Source organism: Aythya ferina, assembly GCF_964211825.1.
Source record: "Aythya ferina genome assembly, chromosome: 1".
Taxonomy (NCBI): Eukaryota; Metazoa; Chordata; class Aves; order Anseriformes; family Anatidae; genus Aythya; species Aythya ferina.
This window is the reverse complement of record NC_140296.1, coordinates 197,371,398-197,384,544: the sequence shown is the minus strand read 5'-3', so window position 1 is coordinate 197,384,544 and position 13,147 is coordinate 197,371,398. Positions and strand designations below refer to the sequence as shown.

Here is a 13,147-nt window from a genome sequence, read left to right as displayed (position 1 = left end):
AAGCCCAAATTCTTGCATATTTCCTAGTAAATCCATGCAAATTTTCCTGCAGTTTATTTCATTGCTTTCACTCATCATGACAGATAAAACATGTACATAAAATTATGTGCTGGGGAAAAACATGAACAAGTTACATGTCTACTTTCCAAATGAAATGTCATAACATCATTGCCTTCAGTAAATAAGGTTCTTGCATGAAAATAAACAAAACATTGCCAACTGATATGTCTTACTGAATTATAGGTGATCTGAACTACATTGCCAATTGTATCAAACTGCGCAGTTGTAGGCTGAGTTTAATAATTCCCCTGAAACAGAATGCCATATAATGTTAGAAATGTTTAAGTCTGAACAGGGGAACAAATGCATTAAAATGTTCACTGGAAGGGTGTTTTAGATAAAACACAGCTGTTATTTTTCTTGCTGATTATGGCTGTAGCTTTCTCAAAGACACATCTCTTCATAATTTATAGCTATAAAGTATGCCCTAACGTCATTCCCAGTAAGTAGGTAGTCCCCTGAATTTGACAGATGAAAAAAATTCCACTGTGAAATCTTTTTTTAAGTTGTCCCACTGCAAAATTTCCCATCTGTTTTTGCATTAATGTAGAAATGTTTTGTATTGATACAATAATATATATTTTTAAAACATTATTATACTTTTAGTTTGGCTGCCATGTTTCACAACACTGATTATGTGAAAAAAAAGATTGTTCACTATTCTCTCCTTTGTACAACATTAACATAACAAATGGCAATGAGAGATGTAGCACACATACCCCCCCCCCACCTTACACTTTTTACAGTGACAATACTGAGTTCTCAGGTGAGATAAGATAAATCAAAAGAAATAGTCTGAAAACAATTCTGTGTATGGGAGGGGATTCATAGAACTAATTCTGGGGATACTTTACAGGGTAACTAGGTGGAAGTCTATTATCTATAGATTTAAATTTGATATTGGGTAAATATTGAAGATATTTCACACTTTAATATATATTTGTAATTTTTAATTAAATTTTAAGTAGCTTAACCGTTTAATAAAGCTTTATTAAAACTTTATTGTAGAGAAAAAATAATGAATTTTGAGGACATCCAAAATTAACTACTGTGACATTGACTTCTCTCATTCAGTATTGCCACATGACATGCAATTAAAACAAGAACTGTGATAGTCCAGTCTTCGCTCTTTGGCATTTCTATTTGGTGATTTCCCTCTTCAACATCTCAAGTCAATACCATTCATAAGTTGTTAACTGTCATTTTCCTAGGAATTGATATCACAATGTGGCAAGGACAAGTCAGAGGTGCTGAACAGTTTCTCCCCTAACTGACATGCACAGGAGCTCAGTGTGTTACTTCTTGCTTGTTGATCTTGTACTTTTTTTTTTTTCTAGCACTGTTGCACATGTCCCTGTTATTCCCTAAAACACCAAGTGACAAAACAGTAAATTTCTTTAAAATTATTTCCAGTGAAACTGTAAATCATTCCAGACAATTGTAGGACTGTGATGCTCATTTCAGCAGAACTTTCTGTTAATGAAATCTCTGAGAAGGGTGTAGATTTTCTCATATGGGGAGTGAGGAGATGACTCTCTCCCACATACTGAACTAAAAGCATGATATCTGACCATAACTTAAAGTTTGGTTTAGCATAAAGTGATATATGCGGTGTGGAGGCAAATTGGTATCGCTAGGCATGAGAAGTTTGAGTAATACAATCTGACCTGGAAAAGATGTGAAAAAAAGTGGCTGATTCCTAATATTAAGGAAATACAGAGAAAATGTTTTGTATTTTTGATGATAAAGATCGCTAATAATGCACAAAAATACTGAATCTGCAGTTCTATGTGTACTTGAATAATCCCACTGAAATATATAAATTATTTGATTTAATAATACTGTTCTTTGATCTAAAGTGGGTTTTATCCAACTACCTATCTAATTTTATGTCCATACCTGTAAGTTATAGCTGTAAGGGGCACTTTTCCATTGCTGCCAATCCAGAAGGATATGCTAATAGCTGAGAAGTATGAAGTGTTAAAAAGTTAATACAGCTTTAAAGATGATGAAGGTAGCTTTTCTGAAGAGACAGAGCTGTAGAATCTTGTAGCAGTAGTGCTTGTACTATAGATGTTCCTTAGTCTTTGAAGTGTAAAAGATCTTCTGTTTTGTTGTTCTCATAAATCTATTCCTAAAAGGCCAGCAGGAATAAAGTGGAGATCCAGACATAGATATCTACAGAAAGAAACTGGCAATTACAGTCAAAGAGAAGGGGTCTGGATTCTTCTTACATGTTTACTTGTGTCACTTTACTGCTCCAAACTCATGAAGAACTGTGTTTGGACCAAGCTTCAATGATATATACACAGACAAACAGAACTGGTCTTAGTACTAGCCCTGTTGCTCTATAAGGATTAGGTATTCCAGAAGCACCATGGGGTCTAAGGTCACCCCTCCTTCTGAGCACTTCTCACCAGGGCCAGGAGAAGACTCCTAACAACTGCTGTTTTGTGTCATGGCACCACTGTGCCGAATTGTGGTGCTTTGGCCCAGGTTTACAAGCTTATCTGCTGCTCATATGAGACAGGCCAGAATACAAACACATAGTAAATTGGGATGGTCCCATGTTGGACTGCAGGTCATCTACATAATGGCAGGCACAAGTCACTGAAGAATAGGCAGGGCTACAGAGGATGTTAAGGGATGATCTGGTTAGTGCCAAAGCAAAGGATTTCTAGGTATGTGTGGAAAGCAATGTGGTGAAAAGCAATCTTCTACATTCTTCTGTTCCTCATTAGAATCTATTTGCACAGGAAAGGTAGACAAGTACCATTTATCTGCCCAAATGCAATGACAGAGCCATTTAGTGGTTCTGACCAGTCATCTAAATGAATAGAAGGCTTGATTATTGCTTCATTACTACATCATGTGCTGTACAGAACCCCATTGAATTAACCTTTGAGATGACACAGTGACAGGAAATGAGTCATTCAAAGCAATGTTCATCAGTGTGTGAGCACTGAGCTTGCTAATTTACTTCTGTCATTTTGTGGGTGAAGTGGAATCAATCCATATTATTCATACATTTGCTGCTCATATACACAGTTCGGAGACTGCTAAATGGAAATAAGCATTGACTTCCATCTAAACAAAACAAAGTTTTGTATTATGTTTACTGATTATATTTTCCAAATGGATCTGAAGAGATCAGAAAGAATTGAGATGTTCTGAGATGTGTATGAAAGCAAATGTGAAAGGAAACAAAATTCTTGAAAGGACTTTCATGACTGGTGCTAATGGAGAAGCAGAAAGTTTTAATTTTAGACAATGCTAAAGTAAGAAAAGAGGATTTTTCATCTTCTTAATCACAGATCACTGTACTGTTCCTTGATGTATTGAGCTAATTCAGTGATAGTAATAGCTCTGCAATTCATGTACTGGAAGCTGACTGATTAATTGAAAAGTAGGGGCTCTCTTCTGATTGAGTAGTTGTAAAGATCATGAGAAGAAAAAAAAAAAAGAGAGAGAGAGAAAATAAATAACAACAACAACAACAACTTCTCAATGTTTGGGAAAGAGCAAAACTCCAAAGAACGAACTAGAAATACCTTCAAGTGCAATGGTGACCTTTGTTGAATGCGATGCAAACAGGATAGTAGATTTGATAAAAACAGCTTTACACATAGGAGCTAAAGCACACCCTTCCCTGTCTGGATAGTGATACATGCCGACAAGCAGCAGTGTCGTTTCAGAGGTCCTCCCTCTGAATCAAGACTCTGAGAGAGCACCTGACAGCTACTAGCAGATAAACACATACATATGGAAAAATTTGGCGCCACCTAATGGCGCCACCCAGCCTCCCGAATTTCAAACGTATGAAACTCCACAGGAACGCTTTTGCAAGGAATTTATAAAGGCCTGTTTATCCCCACAGGTATGAAATATTTTCTGCATTTATTAGTTTTACATTTATGAACATCTCTTTGTTTTCAGCAGCAGTACCACACATGAAGTTAAATTGCTCAGGGATCTGATGTGTTTGCAGGTCAAATTTATCTAGTTCTTTTGTCAAATTGAGACAGATTATTCTAGAGTACTCCTCAAACAAGTTTACTGCTGAAGCTCCTTAAACATAGATATATCTCTTAGTATAAATCGAGACTGTGTAGACAAAGCATTGTTTTAGCCAGTGGGGTTTATATCAGCATGTTTACACTTACAAAGTACCTTAAAGGAGTTGGACTATACCACCACAAAGACTGATATAGTGAACAATACTGCAAACTACTGTTTTTCCTGCAAAAGATGTTAGTTTGGAAACCTGTATTTCTGAAAGAAAAACAGGTATTCATGCAGACATCAAAAAAACGTAGTATCTGGTTGTGATCAGACTAACCATCTAGCATGTCCCAGAAACAGTAGATTAAACACATGTATCTGTGTATATTGATATATATGTATATATGCATGTGTGGGTATGAATGTTTGTATGCACACACAGACACATATATAGTCATACATATGATTTTATATATGACTATGATGTAGAATATGACACAGGAACACCTTATGTGAGTGTGCAACATCTTCTGCTTATTAATCCATGGGGATTTTTCTTGCATACTCATGTCTAGTCTGGCCTTAGACTTCAAGCATAAGGGTACTCCACAAATCATATGTTGTGCAATTCTGTGTCTCCTTCTGTTTGTTTGAGCCTGACTTTCTGGTAAGCATAATCCCCAGCTAGACTGTGACATTAGGAATCGAATTACAATTTGGACATCAAGCCCAGTTCTCAACTGCCACTGAACTCAGTGGAAGTGAGTATAATAAAATAATAAATAAAATTATGCTCAGTTTGGTTAAATTCAATTTGTAAAAGCACATGCTTTGAGGAGGTGCATATGTGAATGAAATAAGTTTCCATCTGCAGTTTGCATTTATAGTTTTTCTGGACACATTATGGGTTCAGTTCTTTTCATGTGCTGGTGAAGACATAAGTATAGAGTAGCTATAGTAGTAGACTTAGGAGTGGTCCTTCAGGTCTCTAGGCAATTGGCAAAGAAGAAATACACTTGGTATTTCTATTACCTTTGAGCTATTGGGAACTGGGAAAAGTGATTTTTTAAAATACTATTTTCTTTTAAAAATGTTATATATATTCAAGACAATATTTATTACCATCTGTTAAAAAAAGAAAAAAAAAAGGATGAAGGAAAAGGAAAAAAAAGGATCATTAATTTTAGAGAAAATAATTATGAGTTTTGGTGAAGATGAAGCCTTTGAAATGCTGATAAGTTGATAGACAGTTTAGCAATTTCTTGAATTCTTTTTACCCAAGGAGAATTGCTCAAATTCTTTCATCTTTAAAGTATGTGGTATCACTTGCACTTTCCTGTTTTATTATTTTCAGAATGTGGTTGGATTTCTAGGTTCAGCTGGCATTTTTTTACTGCATGCTTATATTTACCTTATTTACATCTATTGTTACATAACTGATTTATAATGTTTTACAGTTATAATTGTTCAGTTTGGGGGAGAGGTTTTTTTTGCCTAATTTTTCTTTAGAAGAAAGTAAATATGTCATTATTATTCATCTAAATACAATATCTATTTTTCTTCCTTTTGCTGGGAAAGGATATTTAATGGTTTGATATAAAGAGACACACAGTTATTTTGCTTTGTTGTATTGTTTGAAAGCAATAAATTTAATATCTCAGCTCTGGGAAAAATATTTTAACCTGTACAATAACTTTGATGAAATGAAAGCAGTCTTAAAGGAGTAAGTAGTGAAATAATCAAGCTCATTTGTCCTTGTTCATCTATACTACACATTTGAGCTTGACCCTACAAAGCTGAAGCGTCAATTTAACACATTTGTCAGTTTAAAAATTACACACAGTATCTCACTTGGGACATGCTTTTCAAGAACAGGCCATTGAAATACCCAGCAAAGCTAAAGGGAGAGTTGACTTGAGTTCCAAAAGATCATTATAATATTAAAACAACAACAACAATTTATTATAATATAAAAGCTTCAGTAAAACCAATAGTGCCCGTTTTTAAAATCTTATTCTCAGTGCTGAGAATTCAATAAGAGTTTGGCATCTATACATAGATTTGATGCATAATTAAGACACACAAGTATGGAGAAAAAAGGGCCCGGAGGTTGCTGTGTAGTTGCTAGGTTAAGACTGCCAGAGCATCAAAAGAGACAGGCCGGTTACTGCTGTTGCTTCAGCACAGGATGGTACCTGTATAGGCAGTGTTTTTTGCTACACAGTGGTGGAAACAGCAGGACAGGCACTTGCTCACTGCTCTCTCAGCACCATCCAGGCTGCAAGCTTATCCTTCCATCTCCTTTCCTGACCTTACCCAACCACAGATTCATCACTCAACTCCTCATCCTTTGGCACAAGAAGCTTCAATATACTTTGTTAGTTTAGGAGAAAAGCTCTAAAGTGCCTTCAGAAGACTTGAAAATGAGTACTTAAACTACCAGCACTGTTTTACCACTTACTTGTTGTCAACCACAAGCAGAACCTCCTGATGTCTGTTCTTATCCTCCAGGTAACAGCAGCTTCTCCCCTGCTTTCTCCAGAAGGCTGTGAATTATATTCCTATAATATTATTTCATAATACCTCTAGGCCTAAAGATACTATATGTTACCATACTCTTGTTTTGTTTGTTTTCCTGATGTGTATACACTCAATTAATTCAGTGTGTTAATGATGATCACAAGAAACACATAAACATGCAGGGAACGGCTGACAAGAGAACATTTGTTTTGGTGTAGATAATGAGAAGAAATAAAAGCTGCTAGTAGCCAGCATGAATGCCAAAGCTAGTATGAAGTTGCCCTTAACTTTATGGATTTAAAATAAAGAAATAAATACCCCCAGATTGCTAAAGCCAGCAAGCAATGAATGCATAATTGATTGGTCTGACTACTTTCTCTTTAGTTGCCCTCTAGCTTGTCACAGGTGGGACAATGAATGTCCACCTGTATAAGATGTGGTTACAGGGCTCTGTCTGAGACAGAACGAGGGCAGAGTAAGGGCTTTGCCCAGTTCTCTCAAGTTTGCTCTCTCATGGATTAGTACCACATTCAATCAAGTCTCAACTTCCCTTCTAGTCCCTACTGCCTGAGAAGATCCAGCAGGTCATCATGTAATCTGTTGCTGTGCTGCTGCTTGCAGGTGCCTACCTCAGGCATCCACAGCCATAGTCTGTTGGCGTCCCTGGCACTAGTCTCCATCCACCTCCTGGACCTCCAGGGCCTTCCATACTTCCCAGATCTCTCCTCCATCCAGGATCTTCACTTTCTTCTTTCCAGGCACCCTTCTTCTTACCAAAGATGCTTACTTTTTTTGAGAGCACTTATTTTCAGAACCCTCTCTTCTTTCTAAATCCACTAGCCCCTGGTTTTCTCAATCAAAATAGCCAAAGTGCAGGACCACATAGTGTGATCAGTCTACTAAGCCAATTCTCATGTTAACTAGAGGACTCAGGAAGGGTCACTTTTCTTTTGTCCAGGTGTTCTCAGTATTTCAAACCAGGCCATATTGGTTGCAGTTAGCAAGTAGCAAGCTCCAGCTTGAGTTCAAAAGTTCAGTGTCATTCACACACCCCTCCCCCTACCCCACATGCACCCAATTATCAGCTTCCTGTCAGCAATTAAAATTAAAGCTTTTTTTCTTTTCTTCCCCATGATAATATGATAATACTTTTTCTAGTTCTATTAGAAACAGGAAAAAAAAAAGGAAGAAAAAAAAAAAGAATATGAAGAATAACATATTTATCATACAAGTTCCTTCTAAGAAATTTCAGCTGTATGGGATTTGCTATTGAAATTATTTTTGCAAAGTTTCCATGGAGAAGAAACTCATATACATGTCAAAAATGTACACCAGATCTTTCCTGGGAATAATGTAAATCCAACATTTGAATGAGACTTTGTCAGCAGTAGAGAAACCTACCAGTATGAATAGTCAAATAGAAAAATACTAGTGTTTCTTTTATTATTTTACTCCTTTTCTGGAGGAGATTCTCTCCTACCCCTGTCCTGCAGAGAGCTAATTACTTCATCTTCACATGTTACTTTTTAAATTTTTGCCTAAATACCGTTTCTCATACCAAGTTCTTCTAATATCAGTCTTTGACTTGAGTTCCAAAAGATCATTATAACATTAAAACAACAACAACAATTTATTATAATATAAAAGCTTCAGTAAAACCAATAGTGCCCATTTTTAAAATCTTATGTGAGTACCCACATAAGTTGATTGAGTATATAGTTGCCAGATAACCACATCACATCTTGAATGTGCAGTGTAGCTTAAGTAATTGTGCACTGAAATATCTTGAATAGATCTCTACAGGGAATGGCATAACCATTGGCCTAATCGTGTAACCTTTCTTCACCAGGCTATTTCTTCCTTCGTGCATGAATTTTACTTTTATTACAATGGACCTATTTGTGAGAATAATGCTGCTTTATCAATAAAGTACTGCAGATCAAATTCATGCAGAGAGATTTTGAAAAAAATAATAACTTCATGTGACAGGTACAAGTATATTGGAAATGTTTAAATAGCAGAGGATTTCTAAGGTGGAGCATTAGTTATTTTTTATTTATTTTTCTTAAAGGGAAATTTCACTTGTGTGTCATGGACCATTCTTGTTAATAGGATTAGACTGTGAGATGTATGGCAGTTATTACTGAGGCTTAATTCCCTTTCTCTGATTGTGTTGCAGATTTCCAAGTTCCAATGTACTTTTAAATATGACACTTCACAAATTTCCATCCAAATTTGACTAACTAAACAGAATAGTTCAGTTGCTATAAAGATCATCAAGTTGTGCTGCCTGATCTCTCTGACTGGATTAACAAAGTCATGGATAGAAACCTGACAGATTTTTCTAATTCATAGTCCTTATTTCAGGATGTGCCAACACAATGAGTACAGCTTGAGCTCCCAGGATAGGGTGTTTTGGGAACTGGAAACACTGATTTGGACAGCCTTAACATGACACTAGGGAGCCTACTTTCTCTGTGAATCCAAGTGATATTAGACTACCATTAATATCACTCAATAAATGTTCTGAAAAATGCAGTTTATACTTGATTTTATCACTGAAGGAACTTGAAAGAACAAGTTCTTCAACTGCAATTTTTCAACTCTACTGTTAAAAATATGATTTGTTGCTAAATCCTAAATTTTAGCATCTCTTATTTGTCTAGAAGATATGTAACCTAGATCTCTTAAAGTTGAAAAATCTTAAATTCACTAAAATCCTTTGTGAATGAGGGATATATAGAGTTATGAATCTTTAAGAATTAATACCCATCCCTTAGCACTTCACAAGTACTATCTCCCATAACTCTTAATATTAGCTAGATTCTTGATGCAGGAACACTACTAATAGTGTCTGACAATTTTCAAAGCTAGTGTACAATGCCATTGTCTTTCCACCACTACTTTCTATCACAGAATGAAACTGAAGCACAAAGAGGCTTGTTATCTTGCCTTTCTTCATCTGAATGGTTACAGTGGAAGCAAAACTACAACCCAGTCTCCAAGGCCACCCTCTTCATCCCTATATCTACCAGGTTGTTCTTATTGTTGATAAGGTATAGCTGCTAGTTTGCTAAATTGAAAATAAACAAACAAACAAATAAAAAAATAAAGGCCATTTTTGTTTCTAGGATAGATTACTGATTTTGAATGACAAAGAGGGGAACTAATGTATAGTTATTTTATGATGTCTGAAAAATAAATAATCTAATCTTGGTATGATGTTCTCCTTTTCAAACCACAACTGAAAGAAGAGTACCCTGAGGGATGTGATTCATCTCATTCTAAATAGGTGTCAGTTGAGATGAACCATCCTGAAAGAAGCCTGTTTTTCTTCATTCATTAGTTACTCAAAATTCCTAGACAGCTAACAAGATGCTTAGTTTTAAACAGCTCAAAATTGTCTTGTTGACTAAAGGCCCAAAGCAAAGTAAAACCAAAAGGGTGATTTTTTTTTCATTGTGCATGACAGTTCTTTACTGCAGAGATGTATACTTTATGCTCTTTCTTTATTGTTTTAAATGTGCTCAAAATGTTATGAAAAAAATAATAATACTCTTATGTATTTTCATCTTTGGTTCAGATTACAAATCTGTTCCACATACTGTGGTCCTACAGTTAAGGATGTGCTACTGTATGTCAGGAATTTGTACAAATATCAAAATAACCTCTACAAAAAGATTAGCAAATGTTGGTTTAAAACAAATCATTCCAATGGTTAGAATTCTACACTTCTGACAAAAGAGAATTTTCAGAAGGTAAAATATTTTTCTGCCTCATAAGAAAGCAAGAATTTCTTAATCTTTATGAAGAGATTACTATTCCCTGTAGCAAAACCAATACCTGTTGTTGAGAAGACAGATTTAAGATCTGTCTTATACCCTTGAACTTCTGAAATACTAAATTATTGCTATGGCTAATAAAAATGTCCATGAAATGGTAGAAAATATGAAAAACAAAAAGAAGCCTCCTTTTTAAATGAGAAATAAAGGTAGGAAGCTACATTACTACCATATCTTGGCATGGCTTTGATCTTCCACCTCTACCTGCATAAAAATTAAAGTTGACTTTCTAATATTTTTTTCCTGTAAAAATAGGAGATACATTTTCTTTAGTTTCAAAGTAAATATTATGTTGAAACAAAAAATAGAATTTAAATATCCTTTTGAAATTAAAAAAAAAAAAAAGAAAAAAAAAGAAAAAAAATAACTTTTTTTTTTTTTCTGGATAAAAAGTTGCACATATTTTAAATGAGTTTTTAAATAGTTTCAGTAATTATGCCTAACTGAAAACTCAATACGTGACAGAAAAAAATAGCTTGAATTATAAGATGATCAAAGGGCTGGAGCATCTCTACTACAAAGACAGACTAAAGGAGTTGTGGCTGTTCAGCCTGGAGAAGAGAAGGCTCTGGGGAGACCTTACAGTGGCCTGCCAGTGCCTAAAGGGGGCCTAGAGGTAAGCTGGGGAGGAACTCTTTGTCAGGGGATGCAGTGACGGGACAAGGAGTAATGACTTTACACTGAAAGAGAATAGGTTTAGATTAGATATAAGGAGGGAACTGTTTACTCTGAAGGTGGTGAGGCAATAACACAGGTTGTCCAGAGAAGCTGTGGATGCCCCATCCCTTAAGGTGTTCAAGGCCAGGTTGGAAGGGGTGTTATACAACCTGGTCTGGTAGGAGGTGTCCCTGCCCATAGCAGGTGGATTGGAACTAAATACTCTTTTGGTTGGTCCTTTCCAACCCTAATCATTCTATGATTTTATGATCATGGAATTAATTTACCTACTAGCAGTATAAGGAGTATAATTTCCCTAATAATAATAACATGTATACAATAGCAAAATAGATATGGAGAGGAGAGGAGAACTGCATACCTCTGGCCAGAAGTTTTTACTCAGTTTTCATAGTTTTCAGGTTAGATGACTCTGACAAATGAGGTAATAGTGAGTAAATTCTACTTTACTTTATATTTGAATAATCACATAGTGTCAAAACTATAAAATTACCCTTAGGGATGATTACCATAGGGGATGATTATTTGACATAGTGACTCTTATTAGAGCACATCAAGTAAAGATCTCACTCTATCCTTTATGACAGAGGGATATTTTAAGGTCTTTAGTCATTCTCATTAAGAAGGCTTAACTTTTTACTTAAACTGTGGTGTTTTCTTACTGTGAGTAGCAGAAATCGTTCTGTTCGTTTTTATACATGACTTTACAAGTCATTGTCATCCAATGCATAACAATGGCCTTTGCTCATTCCTAGCGCTCTTTGAATGTTCAAACGATAGCAATGATTCCAATATTTTCTGGATTAGACTCTAATTCCTTCATGGTAACATCGCTGCAGACCAGACAGGGCTGAATCAAGCAAAGATAGACCCCTCAGGTCAGTGCATATCTGTATGAGAAGAGCCTTTGGCTTCAGTAAGCCCCAACAGAGGTAGAAAGTTGGAGTTCTTCATTTGGGAGTAAACTTTTTTTTTTTTTTTTTTTTTTTTTCCTGAAACATAGAGTGATAATAGTTACAATTCACCACAGCATTATATTTAGCATGGTATAACCAATCATCTGTCTGTAACTCTAATCTAATCTATGAATTCTGAAGGTAAAGCAGTGGTGAAATCTTTATCATAAGCAGTGACTCTAACCTTCTTTTAACTTGTCAAGATCTTCAATTCAGGTCATACACGTACATCCACATCATCACTTTTTCCCTAGCACAGTTCAAACTGAAGGGTGGCCTACAATACCATGTGCTAATTACATATATTTCGAAATCTGAAAGCTGACTATGGCTTAGAGAAAAGTTGAGAACAATGTTGATAGCCTCAGCTGTACTCATTTGTGGTGTATTGCATGGCTGCCTGTAGATGCTAAGTACACCCCAGATGCATGGTTGATTTACTCTGGCTGTATTTTTATGACTGTTATTTGACTGTAGCAGAATAACAACTGTGAGGCATAGGCAGAACCATTTCTATCATCTTCATCTGATGAACATGTCAATTTTTTAATATTTGCAAGTGTTGTCTATATAATAATTATTGTAGTAATGGAAAATATTCAGCCTTTATATGAATGATGAATGGATGAGGAAATTAAGGTGTCGTCAAAAAAATAATGAGTTTCGGTGTGATTCATGCCTAGCAGTACAAAGAAATACATTAACACATTGACTTTTATCAACCTATTTTTAACCGTTACAAAGGTTTAGAAATTAAAGGAAAATAACTGAAGAAAACAGACCATGAAGTAATTTAGTGTTGAATGTCAGACTGCAGTTGATACTGTTTCTCCTTGTTCTCAGTGCACACTTAACTTTCATAGCAGTTTCTGGAATTTCAAAGTAATATTTCTGAATTTCTGTGAAATGGATAGACGTTAACATTTACATTTTACTGACAGAAACATCTAGCCTAGAGAGCCCAGTTTTCTTTTCCACTGTGGACATTAGACAGAGAAGTGAAAAAAATAAAACAAAACAAATTGACTTATTTATTTTTCATAAAAATAAACCAGGCAAACTATGAAGAAGCAGAGAATAAACCCCAACAAT

At 35.5% G+C, this 13,147-nt stretch overlaps 1 protein-coding gene across 22 annotated transcripts in view; it reads left to right on the top strand.

The window, feature by feature from the left end:
- PCLO (piccolo presynaptic cytomatrix protein) overlaps positions 1-13,147 on the top strand; it is a 371,480-nt gene that overhangs the window by 257,729 nt on the left and 100,604 nt on the right. The gene's annotated exons all lie outside the window — the stretch shown is intronic.